Below are 13107 nucleotides of genomic sequence, written 5' to 3' on the forward strand. Positions count from 1 at the left end.
TACCACCGACCGTTTGGGATTTTTCTTTTTCTTTCCTTTGCTTTTCTCTACCTTTAACTTAAAATCAATAGAACATCAAAATTAAGGACATTCGAAATCCCACAACCTCAGGTTGAGTTTTTAAATTCTCTAAGCGTTGTATTTATCGTTTTTCCCTTACACCCCACGCGTGTGCGTGTTGTGGCTGCAGGACAACATAGGGAAATTCTTCTGCTGGTAAAGAATGCTGCCTCTTACCTGCTGTGTCCTGTAGCTTTATGGAGTCTTCACGCAGTGGTACTGGGACCCTCCCCGGGCGCTCTCCACAGGTGTGCCACTGCCTGCAAGGGGGCCAGAATCAGTGTTTGGGGCTTAAATATACCTAGTTATTCCAGTGGTGTGCAGAAAATGTAGTTCAGTCTACTCAACAGAATCTTGTTTTCTAGAATTTAACCTCAATGGGATCAGGACGGATTGGGATGGAAGTGTCTTAAAAGGCTCCTTAGGGGAACCGTAATGAAAAAAAAAAAAAAGCTTGAGAACCACGTCTCTAGAATCAACCTCTAGGTGTGCTGTGGAACAGGCAGAGTCTGAGAACAACACCCGTGTGACGTCCTCGCCTCTCTCCATCCTGGGGGTCCTGCTGCTCTTCTGGCCTCAGTGCTGATCTCCAGCGTACCCCAACCGTCCCAGCCCACTGAGAGTGTTTCCTCCAAGGGGCACTGGGCTTTGAGCGTCGTCTCGGCTTACCAAATGGCCCGCTGTCATTGACGTTTGCAAGTGAGGGACTCCAAGCCACTTGTCCAAGATCCCAAAGCCCCCAGAAGGGGACAGGGGGCGACCCTCAACGTCCTCGGCTCCGGGCCCCCTTCCCTGCCCCCTCCAGTCTGCAGGCAGCTCTGCTCTTCCTCCTGGCCTCCCGCCCTGGGGCAGGTGGGTCAGGGAGATTCGGGGGGCCCCGGGGCCTGGAGGAGGAGGACAGGAGCCAACAGGAGCGGGCTGGGGTGGCAGCCAGCCCCCCCAGGGTGTGCTGGAGCTGAGCAGTGTCCTTGGGGCTCCCCGGGGAGCCCGGCCCTACCCTGCTGGGTTTGGGGGTTTGGCCCCTGAGGCCAGTCCCCGGGGGTGTGGAAGCATAAACAGTCATCCTGCGTTAATGAGGCCTCATTTCTGTTTCGGATGAACTTGGAAGCCCTGTCCTGTGGACACAGGCCTGTTCCTGCGCATCAGGCTGTGAGGGGCCAGGCCGGGTCTGTGTGATAGAGCTAGGGTGTGCTTCAGGTGGCAGGGTCCGGGGTGTGTTTACAAAGCTGGGAGGAGACTGGCCCGTCCCTGGGTTCGAGGCGAGAGGCCGCTGCTCGAGCTGTGCGGGACAGGCCCGTCTGGTGCACCAGGCCCTGGACCTGAGGACCCGGCTGGGGGAGACATGCCCTGAGCTGCCCCGAAGGAGGCCCGAGAAGCACGGTATGCCTGCTTCACGTAGCTGGCATTTCTGATGCCTCCGGCTCTGAAAAACACCTTCTCGCTTCCTCAGAGGGGTTCCTGGGCCATTGCCCAGAAGTCTTGAAAACCAAGGTGATTCTCCCCCTGGGGGAAGCTGGGGTAAATCCAGTCCAGGCCCCCATCCTCCCCGGCCGGCTGCCCACCCCCTGCATCCCTGAGCAGAGTTTCCCCAGCCCCTGAGGCGGCCACCACTGCTTGGTCACCCCTGTCCAGGGCCTGTCCCTCTGCTGGACAGAGTAGGTGTGTAGAGAAGAAGGTGGGGTCCGTGCCTGTGTGTGCATGTGTGCTGTCGGGAGACCGTGTTTTGAGTACATTGGGTGTGGGCTGTGTTTACTGGGGCCTCAGTTTTCTCATGGGGAGATCACTAAGTAGTGCCTCGCTCACAGGTCAGTGTGAAGATGGGCTGCCCTGCCAGGGCTGTGGGAGCCTCACCACACACGCCCTGGTCAGAGCAGCCAGTGGGTACTCACCAGCCCTCACAGGGCCCCCCCATGGAGTGTCTGTAAGATCGGGGTGGGGGGTGCAGTCTGTCCTCGGAGGGCGCTGCCTGGCTGGGAGTGCCCCTGTCAGTATGCCTGCTGGAGTGGTTCTGCATGGTCCCAGCTCTCCCGTCTCATGGAAGAAGGGATGCAGGGGACGAAGGCCGTTGCCAAGGACAGCTGCTCTTCATGGTGTCACGATCCAGCTTCCACACCAGGCCCCGGGCTGAGCCCCCGTGAGGGCCCCCAGTGGGTAGGTGAGGAACTGGGGTTGCCGGATATGGGGCTGAGAGCCTGGGTGCTCCCACCGGGCACCCTCTTGGAAGGCTGGCCTGTCACCCCTGTTCCCATGCAAGGAGAGAGGCCCGGCATGTGGCAGGGTCCCCAGGAACCAGGTCAGAGGGACAGAAGGCCCCGAGCTCATGCCCTCCCCGACGGGGGCCTGGGAGGAAGGGTAAGACCCTCACCCCCGACTCTGACCCTCCTCCTGGGTAGTGGGGAGCCACTTCCAGTCCCAGTGCCCGGCCCTTAGATGCCATGCTGTGCCCACTGAAGACCCCGGAGCATGCATTCTTGACATGCGTGCCAAGGCTGAGTCCAGCCCCTCTACCCTGCCCAGGGCGCTCCTCCTGTGCCCAGCCAGTGCCAGCACCTTGCCTGGCACCCTGGGGGATCCCCACAGCCCTGAGAAGGGGTCTCAGCCTCCCGTTTCCCCGTCTCCCAGATGCAGAGACCAAGGCCGAGAGGCTAACACGTTGGCTCAAGGGCCTGCAGCTCTTAGTGGCAGAGCTGGGGCTCATTTGACTCCAGCACCTGGGAGTGTAGCCACGGGAGCGGGGCTCCCACTGCACACGTGTGTGCACACAGATGCGCACACGCACCAGCAGCACCCCCACACCTGCGGGCTTCGCTCCGCAGCGTCCCGTCGCGTGTCTGCCCTCACGCCTCGTGTGCCAGGGGCCGTGGCGTCCTGTCTCCAGAGGCGTTTCCTGAGAGCTTTACATTTTTCTCTGAGCCTCACAGCCGTCACCGAGAGGATTACGTGAATTAACCTCTGACGGCAATCCCCTGCTTCTCATGGGAGAGCTGATTTTCTGGGACACGGCAGACCCCCTGGGCCTGGGCCCAGAAGGTCACGCTCAGGACCGGCTGCTTACACACCTCCCCAGACACGCGGTGTCACCCAGGTCCCCAGACTCGAGCCTCGCGGCTGTCAACCGCCCGCGCCTCACCGCTGGCCCCGGGCCCTGCGCCACGGGCTCCTGGGTGACTCGCACTGGGCTCGACGTGTCTGGAGAGAAGGCGGCGACCCGTGCTCCCCTCCTGCCGTTTCCACGCGGCCTACCCCCCTGCCCCACTGCCTGCTCCCCTCTTTAGTCGTGGTGAAAGCACCCTTATGGACACAGCGAGACCAGTGACCGCCCTGCTCCCTGGTCTCACCTCCCGATGCCCTTCCAGGCTCTGTCTCCCTTTGCACAGCCTCTTGGCAGCTGTGGCCAGGTCCTTAGACATGTCAGCGTGTCCGTCACACGTGTGAGGAGGTCATGCACAGCTGACCACAGGACCTGCTGTTGGGCATTTGGTCAGTGCCCATTCTCAACTGCAGACAGTGAAGTCATGACCGTCCGCCGTAGCCAGGCATTCACTTCTTTAGAACTCCTCTTTCAGGACAGATTTCCAGAACAGTGGGTGCTAGACAGAGAGTAGGGATGTATTTTCTTTGGTGACTCTTTCCACATATTGCTAATTCGCCCCCAAGAGAAACATTTCTAGCCCCAGACTGCCCAGGTTCCAGCCCTGGCTCCCCGCCCCATGGGCCGTGGGACCCCTGGACTGGCTACTTTCCTCCATGGACCTCTTTTTTTCCTCCTGAATAAAGTGGGGGTCACATTAAGACCAAACCTCTTAGGTCACTGTGAGAGTCACATGAGTTAATAGCAGGAAAGAACTTAGAAATGGCACCTACCGTGTGGATAAGCACGGGATCAGTGTTAATTATTTTTTTAGTGATCAAGGTCTCTTTCCCTTTGTGTTGATAGTTTCCAGAAGACGGGGCTCTGGAAGAAAAGGCACGTGCGAACGGCAGGCGTGCCACCCACCCCCAGGGAGCCCCTGGCAGGCCTCGCTACTCAGTCACTGCACTCAGTCCCCCCGGGGCAGACCCCTTCTCCATGCAGCCCCTGTGGGTCACGCAGAGTTAACAGAGGGAGCGAAAGCTCCCCCGACCCCTGCCTCAGTGACCTCCCGGACCTGTGGAGACTGGTGCGACTGGGAATCCACGTCCAGCCCCGTCAGCTCCGGCCTGTGTCTCTTTGAGGCGTGTTCTTGGGAGCCTTTGCCGAGCTGCCCGAGGGGTCTTGAGTGTCAGCCCTCCTGCCCCTGAGCGGGAAGGTGAAGCCGGGGCGGGAAGCAGGTTGGGAACGGCCGGGAGTGGCCTCTTCGGTCCTTTCAGAGGCCTAGCCACAGGTCGGCTTCCTCCAGGTCCGAGAGGCAGGAATTCCGTCCAGATTAGTTTCTGGCACTTGGTCAAAGAGGGCTTTGTGACTTCCTAAGAGGGATCAGAGGGATTCCACAAAGAACCGTGAAAGGGGGGCTCCCCCGCCGTGAGGCAGGGGGCCCATCACCGTCCAAGACTCCAGGGGATGCCCATCGGGAGGTGCCCGGGTGGCAGAGCTGACCCCGGGGAGCAGAGGCCCTTCCCGAGGAGAGTCCAGCCAGGCCGCCTCCGCACCTGCGCTCATCACAACCCGCGGGAGGCCACGGTCTCCAGCGACTCGCAGCCGCAGCTCCTGGCCCCTGGTGGGCCATCAGGGGCCCTGAAAGTAATAACATGGGAAGCTTCAGGGATTAAAACTAACAAGTGGCAGAGGGCGGCGCGCCCTGGGGAGGAGAGCTCACGCTCCTGTGGGCTCTCCTCACAGTAGCCGGAGAGAACAGTTACTAGGTGCCTACTAGTGTCCGGGGCTGTGCCGGGGGCTCCGGTGGACGCTCTCTGCCAGTCTTCTCAAAGGCAGGTTTGTTTGGAAGGGGGAGCGAAGAGGGCCAAGGAGCTCGTCCACAGCCAGAACCAGGTGGAGCTGAGATTTGAACCCTGGGTGGTTGGTGGGTCTCCAGCCCACTTCATTTGGCCGAAGGGGGCACCACCTTGGGCATGGAGAGGGTGGGTGGCCTAGTCCCCTGTCTGAGCCCACAGAGGCAGGGAAGCCCCAGTGAGCATCAGGCCCTTCCTCAACCAGACGTTTCTTTGTGTTTGAAGCAGACTTTTCACTGAAGGGGTAGCATACATGTAGAAAAGTACACAGATCAAAAACAAAAAAAAAAAGAAAAGTATACAGATCAGACGATACTACTGGCTAAAAATGCCACAGATGCCTATAGAATTGATCTTGTAATTGCCCAGATCGATACAGAGAATGTGACTGCCTCCCTGGAGCCCCCCTCCCCACAGAGTTCCCCCGGCTCCTGTGCACCCCACCGCCCACCAATGGACCCACTCTCCTCCCTTCCCGCAGCATGGATTTGTCTGCCATGGACCTGAACTTCAGGTAAATGGAGTCACACAGCCTAAACTCCTGCATGCCTGGCTTCTTCGGCTCAAAGTTACGTTTTTAAGATTTATCTGTGCAACATATAATATCCTGTGTAGTAGTGATTTGCTTCACTAGATAGTGTTCTGTTAAATGAATAGACTATTAATTTGTTCATTCTGTTACAGACAGAGATTTCCAGGTTGGGGCTATTACAAACAGAACCGTTACAAACACATCTCTGAGTGAACAGACGTTTACATCCTTTTGAGGTCAGGCCGTTGGGTAGGCAGAGGGTCCCTTTTGGTGGACGCTTCCCCAACAGTTTCCCAAAGGGATCGAAACCAGTTTATACACCTGACAACAGAATACAGGAGTACTGAGGTGGGATGTTTAAAATTGCATTTATTAAAGTTTCCTCTGAATAGTAAAAAGGACAGAGAAAACTGGGGGGGGGGGGAAATGTGCCACCGTCCATAGACCTCTGTAAACACTTTTAAGTTAAAAAGAAAATGGAGCTGTAACTCAGACATAACAAAATGCACAAATCTGTCGGGTTGCTTGGGTTTTGACTGCTGTCCTCACTTGAGTCTCCAGCGCCCGGGTTCCCGTCAGCCCGGACAGCTGCCTCCTGCCGTCTTCCCTTTCAGTCTGGCGCTGCCCAAATATCTGCTGATGGCAGCCAAGACCAGTGACAGCTACACATGTACTCGGTCCTTGGGGAAATTCTGAAAGGTTTGAAATGCACAGTCTCTCCTCCCTCAAGTTCCTTTTCCCAGAGGCAGTCCTGTTAGTTTTGTGGAGCCCTTCAGAAGGTTGTCATCAAAGTTCCTTTTAAAGCCCCACACGGATTTCATTACCCACGCTGGGCGTTCCTTGCTCCCTCCGCATTCTGTCACGTCCCGTGGTTGATCTCACACACAAGCTTGTACAGCGCTCTAGGGTCTACCTACTTCATTGTTTTTTACGGTTTTGTAGTAGCTCGTTCAGACAAGGGTCAAGCCCGGTGGGACCTAAATCTTTGAGTGAAACCCCGTTATTCAGACGGGAAGTTGAGTGTCTGAGAGAAAGGACGGCGATGCAGGTGCCCATCGTCCGTGGACCAGGGACAGCGAGGGGTACCTAGTATAGCCTCACCCCTGCAGAGCCCTCTGCCCATCGAACCCAAAAGGTCAGGAGTGTAGAGCCCCGGGGGGCCCGGAGGAAGCATGTGCTTGAGCCCCAGGGCAGGAAGCAGGGGTTGGGGTTTGCAGCACATCCCTGGGACCCCAAGCCTGTCCCCCACCCTGTGCTGCTCCAGCTCTGGGCTCGGGGACATCAGACACCCCACAACGCCCGCGTGACAGCCTTCCCCCGGCCTCAGAAGGGGCGAGTGACAGCCGGCTCGCCACACAGCCAGGAAAGAAGCGCATTTGTGGGTTGCTTCTCTCCCAGACGAGGAGGGGGCCCGGGGGCTCAGCTTGTCATCCCACGCACGCTTTGACGGGGCTTATGACTCACCCCACCACACAAGGAAGCCTTCCACGTAAACGCTTTGCGGGTGAATTTGTTTTCTGCCGTTTAAGGCAGAATTTTTTTCTCTCCGTTTCTCTTTCTTCAAATAAGTCCATAAAACGTAAATGGGAGGCTGTCTCTTTACCAGGAAGACCTTCTGTTCTATAGGAGTCTGTCTTGGGGGGTGGGCAGCGAGCCCCCCAAGTTGGGGAGGCTGGCAGCTCTTGGCAGCGTTGGGGGGGGCGCTGCCATTCTGGGTTTGCCTCTGAGGCTCCTGCCTGCTTGTTCGCTCAGAGATGAAGCAAGAGCCTCCAAAAAGAGCAGGCCTGTCCCTGCAGAGGGACTAGGTCCTTACCTCACCCGGGGATCAGAAAATATCCCGGGAGCAGCCTGCTCTCTGGATGGAATGGGGTTTGGGAGGGAGGCTGACTGATCCTGAGACAAAGGCGGAGGCGCCAGGGCCCCGGTGGCCATCGTCTGCGCCTGCTCCCCTGGTGCCCTCTTAGACCCAAGGGTGGTTTTGCAGAAAACTCTGAAATGGACAGACAGCCCCTGTCCAGGGTCTTAAAGCCACCCAGATGGAGCCTGCCGACCTTGGTGGCTGGAGGCCACAGTGGCTTGTGTCCAGGTGGGAGCTGGAGAGGCGGCAGGGACCAGGCGGGTGCATGGATGGGAGCCTTTGGCAGAATGGATGCCATTCTGAGGTCATCCTTTGGCTGACCTCTAAGCTGGAACAGATGTCCAGGAGTCCATGGAACCCTAAAAGCACACCCAGGAGGTCTGGGACAAACTCGATTCTGAGGGAAGGTGGTGGGCTGCAGGAGACCCTTGGTGACTGTTGGCTCTCAGAGCCTCTGACAGTGTCTGCGATGAACTTTCCATCTAGAACAGTTTTTATTTCCTTCTAGGCCTCTCCACCACAGTGGACCCACCATGTCTCACTGGTTCTCAAAGTGGGGTTCCCAGACCAGCAGCCTGTATGTGATCTGGAAACTTACTAGCAATGCACACCCCTGTCTCAGGAACTGGAAGGTGGGGGAGGAGAGTGTAGCAAGGTGTGTTTTCCAGGTGATTCTGGTACACACCGCAGTCTGAGAGCCCCTGCAGTATCTCGAAGAAAGGGAGAAAGTGCAGCAGACAACGTACTGCATGCCCGCTGTTTTCCAGCCACTTCATCTGCTGCCCTTTTGAGACGGTACAGTGTCCCTGGGAGATAGGATTCAGTTCAGTTCAGTGGCTCAGTAGTGTCCGACTCTTTATGACCCCATGGCTGCAGCACACCAGGCTTCCCTGTCCATCGCCAACTCTTGGAGCTTGCTTAAACTCATGTCTGTTGAGTCAGTGATGCCATCCAACCATTTCATCCTCTGTTGTCCCCTTCTCTTCCTGCCTTCAATCTTTCCCAGCATCAGGGTCTTTTCCAATGAGTCGGTTCTTCCCATAAGGGGGCCAAAGTATTGGAGCTTCAGCTTCAACATCAGTCCTTCCAATGAATATTCAGGACTGATTTCCTTTAGGATTGACTTTGAATCTCCTTGCAGTCCAAGGGACTCTCAAGAGTCTTCTCCAACACCACAGTTCAAAAGCATCAAGTCTTCGGCATTCAACCTTCTTTATAGTCCAACTCTCACATCCATACATGACTACTGGAAAAACCATAGCTTTGACTAGACAGACCTTTGTTGGCAAAGTAATATCTCTGCTTTTTAATAAGCTGTCTAGGTTGGTCATAGATTTTCTCCCAAGGAACAAGCGTCTTTTAATTTCATGTCCCCATTTTGCAGACCAGAAAACTGACTCTCAGAGTAAAGAACTTTCCCCCGTACCTCAGGCAGAACTCAGCCCCCAGTCTGAGCCTTCTCTTTGTCCCTCTTAGCTCGAGACCATTGAGATCAGGCGTGACGGCTTTGGGTTGCCTCTGCTGGCGTCTCCTCTACCATGTGGGCCACTCAGATTTCACGGCGGTGAATGCACTCCAGGTCCCACCCCTGGATCTTCCTTGACCTTGCCCTGGGCCTGCCTGAGTGACTGGTGACACTTGCTCCCCACAAGACCCCCTTCTCAGAAACGCAGGACACTTTCCCCCTTTGATTCGAGCGCACCTTCATTGCCTGCCTGGACACGAACATTGATGATCCACTGCAGGTGAATTAATTGGGGAGCTGGGTCCTTTTCCAGGGCACTCATAAATTAAGGCCCTTCGCAGCAGGAGCCATGGCTCCAGCCCAAGAGGAGGCAGCCTGGCGATGCCTCAAGGCTCCCCGCACGAGGCCCGAGCGGATCAGATGCCTCTGAAGTCCTGTGAGCCCCAGATAAAGTTCTGAGTCAAATAAACAGTGGAGGCCCCTGTCGAGATGCTACCGCCTGAAGCCGAGCCCGGGAACTCCTTATTTGGGATAGAGAGTTCCCTTTCTCGAGCCCAAGGCAAACAGCCCCGTGCTGTCCTCTGCCTTTCAGGGGAGCGAAACTTGCTCTGGACGTCTCTCCCACCCAGCAGAAGAAGAGCAGCCTCGGTACTGTATTTGCATTTTTTAATTTATTTGTTGAGTCTACTGGGGGTGATTCCTCAAAGACAGCCTTTCCTGTTAGTGACGAACACACCCTGAGTTGAGTTGATAGTTATGAGGAAGCAGGACACGTCTCTGGGTATGCGAGAGCCTGGAGGCGGGGTGGGCTTTGATCCTGGGGACCGTGGAAGACCCTCTTGGACCGAGGGGGCCCTCTTGGGGGCAGACAGTAGACCCTGGAGAAGAGCTCCGTGACACAGAGTGCCTGGAAAGGGTCTGGCTGTCTGGTCAGGGGACGGCCCTGCCGGGGTCCCTGATGCTTGGCAGTCACAGCACCCGATGACCACTGCCCAAAAAGGCCACGCAAAGGAGTTGCCCAGAGCTCTGGCTGAGGTCAGGAGAGAAGACTTCCGTTTGCTTGATTTTCATTTTCTAAATGTACATTCTGCCTTTGCCCGGTGACATTTGAGGTGGCTTACGACAAGACTCAGCATGGGAAAATCTAATCGATGTGGGGCCACTTCCACCCACGGGGTGTGGATGCAGAGACCCATGTACAGCGTGATGCCCTTTGTGTAAAATGAAAGGAGGAACTGAACAACGAAGGCTGGGAGCAAAACCCAGCTCTCTGTACGTTTGCATCTGTTTGCGCGTGGCCAGGGAGGACGGTCGGAACTGATACCCCTGGGGGTTGACAGACTGGCCCATCGCCTGTTTGTTTGTTTTAAATAAGAGATTCAGGGGGACCCAGCCACCCCACCCCCAACCCCGGTCATGCTACAACAACAGAGCGTGGCCAGAAAAGCCTGCAATATTTATCACCTGGCCCCTTCCCAGAAAACGTTCGCCAACCACATGTCATGGTTTTGGCATGGGTGCTGGGGTAGGGTGCAGTGGGGGTCAGAGGTGAAGTTAAAAACAAGCCAGCCTGTATGATGTGGGCTGGATTCACGTACGCTTTTAAGGGGGGTAGGGTGTGCATTCAGGGAATCTGTGGAACGATGGACACCAGCTCACGACCGTGCCGGCGGTGAGCACTCCGTGAGCCTTCGTGCTCTGTAGCAGTCCCCTCCCAAACACTGCTCTGTCGGATTCTGGTTTTCCGGTCAGCGTCTTTATCATTTCAAAAACAAGGTGATCGACTGGAACAGTGAAAAATCAAGGAGAACACGATCTCTCAGATACTTTCCAGCTCCTTCTAAGAATGTGGGGTTCTGCCCGATTTTAAGGATTCTGTGAACAGGGACACCACCACCTCCGTGATCCCAGTTTCTGAAATCTTTGGGGGTGTTTCTCTTCACTGCTTTGAGGTTAAATGTACAGCATAGTTCTGGCTTCCTGCAGCAGTTTGAAACGTTTCATGAAGCCAAAGCTCTTCCTTGGCCCTGCACCCACCACCACCACCGTGGTCTTCCCCTGCCCACCCGCGTGTGTGCTCCTACACTTCACGTGACTCACAGGGCTGGAGTCCACGGCAGGGCTGCTGGCCGCGCTTCGTTCCTTTTACCTGCTGCTGGTGTGATCTTGCACGTGGCCATGGTTAGTTCAGGCATTTCCCTGTCAGTGGGCATGTAGGGGTTTCTCGTCACCTTTATTTTCTCTCCAGACTTAACTATCTTGAATCAATGCCCCACTGGCCCAATGGCTAGCATTTATTAAACACCTAGAAGGTTCAGCATGAAATCCCACATTTAATCTCGTCAGAGCTGCCAGAGGCAGGCACACCTCTTAGCCCCATTTTGCAGATGAGGAAACTAAGGTTCAGAGAGGTGGTGTGGTTTGCCTGAGGCTGCACAGCTCACAAGCAGCAGAACAGAAGTCTGAATGCAGAGATGCCCCACTCTGCACACACCTCAGGGCCAAAGCAGGGGTGGGGCTGAGCCTGCCCCGTGACTCCTCTGTGCCGAGGACCCCGAGTCAGCCCTGTGCCGAGGTCCTCCCGGGAGTTCCCTCTGCAGCTTCCCGGAGTGTCCAGCCCTCTCCTTGCGATGGCAGTGATGGTGCAGGTGCACAGGCGTCCCCGCCCGGCCTTCCTTGAGGCAGCACAGGACCAGAGCTCTGTGCTCAGGTCATCAGCTGGGGGTGGGCATCAACGAGAGAGCAAGGAAGAGACAGGGAGTCAGGCCTTTCCCAAGAGGAGAAAGTGAAAAGTGAAAGCGATAGTCGCTCAGTTGTGTCCAACTCTTTGTGACTCCAGGGACTGTAGCCCGTCAGACTCCTCTGTCCATGGAATCCTCCAGGCAAGATGCTGGAGTGGGTTGCCATTTCCTCCTCCGGGATATCTTCCTGACTCAGGGATCGAACCTGGGTCTCCTGCCTTGCAGTCAGATTCTTTACCATCTGAGCTACCAGGGAAGCTCAAGAAGAGACAACCCAGCAGATTCCAAGGGTAAGCTGGGAGAGGCTGCTGAGAGCAGGGGCCCTGGCTACCACCTCCGCATGAGAAAAGGATGGGAAGGGCCAGCTGAGACGGCAGAAGCAGGATGGCAGGGAGGCCAGGAGCCAGGCTCCCAGGGGCCTGCCTTGCTCTCACACTCGCCAGCTGTGTGAGTTTCCTGTGACAGAGAACCACAAACTGGGTGGCATCAGCACAAGTGTGCCATCTCTCGGATGTAGGGTGCGGGCAGGTGCCTTCCTGGCCTCTCGCAGCTTCTGGGGGCTGCCGTGCTGCTTGGCGTCCCTCTGCTGGTGGGAGCCTTGCTCCCGTCCTCACCTGACCTTCTCCCTGTGTGTGTCTTCCCCTGACCTTTTTACGAGGACCCACCCTGCTCCAGCATGACCTCATCTTCCCTTGATGGCGTCTGAAAAGACCTATTTCCAAAGAAGGTCACAGCCACAGACACCAGGGGCTAGGACTAGGACATACCACGTGGGGGACATAACCCGCAGGGCCAGCTGCGTGACCTCCGGCGAGGCCTTAACCCCTCCGTGCCCCCTTCCGTGTGTCACAGGAACCAGCGAGCGTGCCTGTGCCCTGGGGAGGAGCAGACCAGGCCCCGGGGTCGGTTTCACACAACTCTTATGTGCAAGCTGCTTCAAAGTGCAGACTCCCAGGCCTCATGGGCTCTACTGAGTTAGAACCTGCCTTTTAACAAGCCCCACTGCAGGTGGTTCCTGCGTTTGCAGTGGGCAGGGAGGGTTAAGGGTCTGGTGTGGTAGCTGATGACGGCCAACACATACCACTACGAACCAAGCTCGTGGCAGTGATGGGATTTCAGCTAAGCTATTTCAAATCCTAACAGATAATGCTTTAAAGTGCTGCACGCAGTATGCCAGCAAATTGAGAAAAGCAAGCTGTTTGTAGCTGTCTTTCTGATTCTGAATCTCCTCCCTTTGACAAATACTGAGAGCACCTTCCAGGTGTCCCCAGCAGTTCCACCACCACACAGAACAGTGAGGAGACAGACAGGGCTTGACCCTTTCCCCTGGAGTCAGAGCTGAGAGAGGAGAACAGCCACCGAGAAGTTTCTCAGTGCAGTCAGTCGGATCCATGGGTTGATTGGATTTTGCCAAGGGTGCAGCAGTCCCCAAGAGCTAAGTAGGATGTGGTACCCAGCTGCCAGTCTGGCACCATGACCAGTTCATCGCCTCACCAGCCAGATGCTTGGTTTCCCAGGCAAC

The 13107-nt window shown here is 56.4% G+C and overlaps 1 protein-coding gene across 1 annotated transcript in view; it reads left to right on the forward strand.

The window, feature by feature from the left end:
* Positions 1-13107, forward strand: part of CMIP (c-Maf inducing protein) — a 212911-nt gene that overhangs the window by 143297 nt on the left and 56507 nt on the right. The window lies entirely within an intron of this gene.

This window comes from Bos javanicus, chromosome 18 (genome assembly GCF_032452875.1).
Source record: "Bos javanicus breed banteng chromosome 18, ARS-OSU_banteng_1.0, whole genome shotgun sequence".
Classification (NCBI taxonomy): Eukaryota; Metazoa; Chordata; class Mammalia; order Artiodactyla; family Bovidae; genus Bos; species Bos javanicus.